The following is a 6,000-nucleotide window of genomic DNA, read 5'->3' on the forward strand; positions in this document are numbered from 1 at the left end:
CCAGACTTCTCAACAGTGCAAACTTACGACCATATGGTGGGTCAAAGTCAGGACTTTGAGAACACACAGAGGACAATCAGCGATTATACCACTGTGTTGGCATCCAAAGATACACATATCCAGTTGAGTAGATTCGAGGCTTAAATTCACGACAACTAAATGGATTAGTAACAACTATTTCACTTCTGATATGGTTAAATGTTGACAAACAACGTCGAATGAATGATCATTGATGTTTTCATATGAACTACGTATTGTGTAAGTTTAAGTTGACATTCTGATTTTATGCGGTCACTTTTTGTTAGACATAGTGTTACTAATGGTTTGAATAATTTTTCTGGTTAGCGTTTTTTTAGCAAGTTGGTTTTCTACGGGATGGGGTCGCTAAACTCATGCCCAACCCTCCTTCTTTACCCGGGCTCGGGAACGACAGTAGCCTCCGGAGGAGCTACAGGACACTATCAGCAACAACCTACTGTGGGAGAGAACAAACCAGATTCCGATGGAGGAAGAAATCAGGAAGAAGAGCTGGAAATGGATGGGACACACTTTGAGGAAATCACCTAATAGCGTTAAAAGACAAGCCCTAACATGGAATCCTGAAGGCCAAAGGAAAAGAGGCAGACCAAAGAACACATTTCGCCGAGAAATAAAGACAGACATGAGAAGAATGAACAAAAACTGGATAGAACTAGAAAGGAAGGCTCAGGACAGAGTGGGTTGAAGAATGCTGGTCGGCGGCCCATGCTCCATTGGTAGTAACAGGCGTAATTAAGTAAGTGTTACTAATTGATATTGGTTTTTACACTAATGAAACAAATCTCTAGCTGTTGTCGTTGAAAGTGAGGTTATCACATTTTGTGACCTAAAACTAGAGATAATGTACGATGAGTACTGAATTAAAAGTAATCCTAATAACGATGTAATTTATTGTTTTAAGAACGAATATTCATAACCTTTGGTGTAAGTAATTCAACGGAAAGAAATTACAATCAAGATGCTTCATTGGTCTCTCATTTTTAAAGCTGAAAATATCCGATACTCATAATTGAATCTATCTTCCGTCATCAGTAATCACTATGCTAATGTATGTATGAGATTGATTCGTTTTCTAAATACTAATGGACAATAATCTCAACAACGATATACATTAAACCTAACATCAATGTTATCGAGATCAAGTGAAGGTACACAGGGAAATCTCAGCATGCCGATCCAAAAAATCAACATCTGTTTCAATTAAATTTCAACGTATAAACAAGAGTATTCTGACATTCACTAAAATGTTTTAAATGCTATCAAGACAAATGCTTTCGGAATAGTAAATTAACGACCAATAAACGGGATTCTTTGTTCTAGGAAAGTTATTAATCATAATGAATCTCCAGTCATTTAAATGCGTCAGCAGTGACGAGTAATCAACTAAGGAAAACTAATCATGGTTATCGGCTAAGACTATACCATACTGACGACTTTCAGCGATTCTAAGAGCGGTCTTGAGGACAACCAATGAGAAAATAACCAACCGGAATACAGCTTTTTGTGAAAGCTATGTAAAGTACAAAAGAATGTCAAAATCGCAGTTTTAATACAATGGATATAGCTAATCAATCTGGAAATTCATAAACCTTAGAACACTTTAACCGTAGCTCCTAGTCCTAGAACTACCGAACGCTAAACCTCTGTAGAACTAATACCTCTGCACTCCAGAGACATGAGTTACATCTTCTACAGTTGTAGCAATCGTAAATTAAGTTCCGATAATCCATTCAATCATTATTTGTAGATATGATAGCTATGACTCGGCAAGGAATGTACCATGCTTTATAGATATCTTTGACCAGCATCTTCTGCAGAGTAAAATAATGTCTTCCTTCATGTCTTCAATCTCTACTCATCTCATTTACTGACCACGATTACGTAAAATACTGTTTATGGAAAGACAGATGTCTTACGTGTGTTACACCGTTTAGTCGTCTGGACCGGCCAAAATGAGAAATCTCGTTGATATTATCTGTGTAAGCATCAGGTTATATGAAGCCGCTTTTAAGAAATTGCGCTCAAACATAGGAAAGCTAACTTTATTCTGATTAAATAACTGAAAGACGCCAGTGTAGTATTATCTTACCGGGTATTTTTGCTGATAAAACAAGAGCAATGAATCTTTACATTTAAACTACGATGGAATGAATGAATATGCATTGCTTCAAGATAATAGTTAAAAGTGTACGTCGAAAAAGTAAAGGATACAAAGTTTCAGCCTCATATAAATTAATCATGAAGATTCAAGCAATCTATAGTGATTACACGGGGTGAGTATGCACAATATATTCAATACCTTAAATTAAAGATCACTAACGATCAAGGCGTTAGAAACTGACCTAAGAAACGGTTTAGTAACTTCACTTTCAAAATATTTTCACCATACATATATGAAAATCGAAAGCAATTTTGAACAGCTGTTGATCATTTCTTATTTACTTTGCCAGCGATTATATTTTTGCCCATTAGATATATATCATAGAATAATCAAATCAGTTGTGTTTTCCAGTACAACAGCTGTGTGAAATATTACGTATACTGTCAACAACGTTGATCGTCTTAAAACGATAACACTTATGGTGTTTTATTGAACATCTAAATGTTTAAAGTACATTTAAAAACATTATTTACTATTGAATAATATTGTATTATTCTTTTTTGTAATAAATAAAATCTACATTTTACTACAAAAGAATCGCTAACAGAATAATTATGAATACCCCAGTAGAATAGAATATAGACAAAGTTGGGAATCGTATTAATTTCAGATGATATGGAATATGACTAGCAGTGAAATCCAGAAAAGGCTTTTCGTCCCATTTGGGACTAACTAACTGTATATATTAACATCCCACAGCTGATGTTCGTCCCATGACTCGGATCCGGAACTGTTCTCTTCAAACGCCACTTAGTTAATGAGTCCAGATAGCTGGTCACTTGTGGAATCAGTATGAGTTTTAACTTTTAATATTTCTGATTATCCAAGCACGTTCAACTGACGGGTCTCAAATAGGACGAAATGCGCATCCTGTATACCAATAATAGACACATTCCATCTATTTCAAATATCTTAGTCTAGTTTAAGATTCTTTCTATTTGAGTAGTAATGTAGCATCGGTAACAATGTTTTATTAAGAACTGTAAGATTAGGCATTCTTGTGAGTCCTTATAAATCCTTAAAATAAACCGAATAATTCTGATACCCTTCAGAGCTGGGTGGAAAAATTTTTAATTTTCTCATAGTGCCTTAATCAAATGTTTCTTGCTGCTGTTATGAAAATATCTCGCATTTTACTTCATAGCATTTTCACTACAACTGAAAAACTTCTAACCTCATGAAGGTAACTCATTCAGTAAACTAGGATATTAATTATTACAGTTCTGATACTATTACACACACAGTTTCTACAAACAAACAAAATTTTAAAGATATATGATTAACCCTAAGAAAGTGAAGTATGATACATTTACCGGCGTCCAATCAATTGTCTGAATTGTTGTAAAATATGTTCCCGATAGGCGACTGTACACAATAATTAAAATAATGACACAAAACCGCAAATGAACGACGACTGGAAAACACCACAATCTATCAGAAACATTTATTTATCCTAGCTAATTCGTGTATTTTAACATGAATATTTATCGTTAAAATAATCACAACTGAAAACAAATTAACCGGAGACAGTCTCTGGGAAGATTTGAAGTAAGATTTTATATTCGTTGGTACTTGTGTTAGCAAGAATGATATGTAATGCTGAAAGTATCAACTCCAAAACACCTACTTTATTTACAACTTGTAGTTTTAGAAGTAAACTTACAAGAAACTAATATTTTATAGGTTGATCTTACAATGGAGATACTAATCAACTCGTCTAGTTACAGACTGTTAAAATCCATCTAATCATTGTCTTTTCCGTAGGACATCAAAACTAGATCACCAAAAGATCGTCAACATTCTACCTCAGTTCCTGACTAAGTTCTGTTTCAAATAAGACGGCGTCAGTTATATCTAGTATATCCCAACTGTTGTTAAAAATGACCACGCAGTTATCATTCGAAAGTTCACTGCTGGTATATTTTACCGTCATGGTATACCCTCCCGTACTAGCACCTGGGGGCCAATATAACGGGGTTAAACTCAGCCCACGTATCGATAGACCGGAAAATCAAAATTGACTCAAAAGCCCCAGTTTAAGACTTATAGAAATATTTCAGACAGCTTTACGATCACGTGATGCAAGCTTTAGTACTTGATCTGTCCCTAAACAAAAGAAAACACGGTCCGCCAAGAATCAGCAAGAAAATTAGTTGTTTTTGAATCAGAAGACTCGATGTTGCTGATCACTGAGGGTTTTGGCACCACCGAATCAAAGCATCTCTATAAAACTATCTGGGGTAGATATAAATCCACAATCTATAGGTCTCAAAGGCGATATGTGACTTAATATGCACAAGCTTCATTTAAGCCGAAGCTCCGAAGCTCCTTCCTCCAGTATAATTTATCGTAACAAAACCTCACAACCCTCCTTTCAAGACATAATTAGTTTCAGAATAAATGCCACTAGATGTAGAAGAAAAACAAGACGATGTTCTTAAAGCACTAAATTATTTATATGCGAAAAAGTCAACAGCATCTGACGAAATATACCCAGATAACTTACAAATTATGTAGTTGATCCTCTAATAGCAGCTTTTTGATCTCACTCAATCAGAGTACTCTTTCACTATGTCCACTAAAACGTCCGAAACAGAATTCTTTAAATTATGATCCAATAAGTCTGACGATCATTTTTATAAAAATCTTAGAAAGCGTGATTAAAAAACCAGTATGATCACGTTCAAAAGTAACCAATTATTAAGTAGTGCAAATCACCACTTTAGGAATAATTTATGAAACATAATAAAGCTTCTACTCCCAAAGGGAAGCCGTATAGAGACGCTAAATTTCAGGGACTCTATTGAAAAAGTTTCACACTCTTGTTTTTATTGAAGCCGGAAAGATTAGGGATTTCTAGACACCAGCTTAGATGGATTGAAAAGTTTCCGCTTGACCATTAACGAATAGTATTATTCAACTCAAAAGTCTCTTCTAGGAAAGCGGTACATATTGAAGCAATCCAGAGCTTAGTGTCAGACCTATTAATATTTATTTTCCGTTTCAGCATATTTGGCATATCGTCGAATCTCACGGATTGCATTCATGTTAACTCGTTTCTATCCATAAATCATGAGAAAGGATTCCACTAATAATAATAAGTAAATTGAGTGCTGTTCCAGTAAATTGAAGAACATCAGAGAGACTGTTAATTAACCACTGAACTATTATTTAGAACTACTCAACAGTGAAGACCTACGAAGTCACATTAGATTCATTTCAATACCTTCATTTTATGAAGCCCAAGAAACTCCTACAACTCGAAGCACTATTTCCCACCAAATCAATTTTTTTTATTTAAACACATAAATATTGGTACAAGGAAGTACCAGATAAATATGCGCCTCACAAATCTCATTTGATTTGTGTGAGGGCTGTGATACTGCCCAGGTGCCCAAACTGAAGCAAGTGGTTTTCTTATTGGGACACATCCGCAGCCCTCAACCTAAAGATCTGATGCACAAGGCAGTGGAGCATCGTGAGGAGATGCAGTCTCATGGTAGCCAGTGACCAACGATTGATTCATACTCCATTTGTTCCCTCAGGATACTGGAGCCCGTGTGCACCATTAGTTCGGAATGAGGGTTTTCCAACTCCCCTAGGTGAACTTTCCGTGTCCACCAACCCGGTTAAAGCGCCGAACATTCGGTTTTCGTCCTCTCAATTTCGTAAACAACAGTAATGCCACGATAAGGCAGTGAGTAGGACTTCCCTAGTAGAGGCTACATACGCGTGGCCAAGTGAGAGCATTTGGAGAGGGAGAGCGGACTCTCCCCAGTCTCGGCCGTACCAGGGCATTT

The sequence above is a fragment of the Schistosoma mansoni genome, chromosome 1 (genome assembly GCF_000237925.1).
Source record: "Schistosoma mansoni strain Puerto Rico chromosome 1, complete genome".
NCBI classification, from domain to species: Eukaryota; Metazoa; Platyhelminthes; class Trematoda; order Strigeidida; family Schistosomatidae; genus Schistosoma; species Schistosoma mansoni.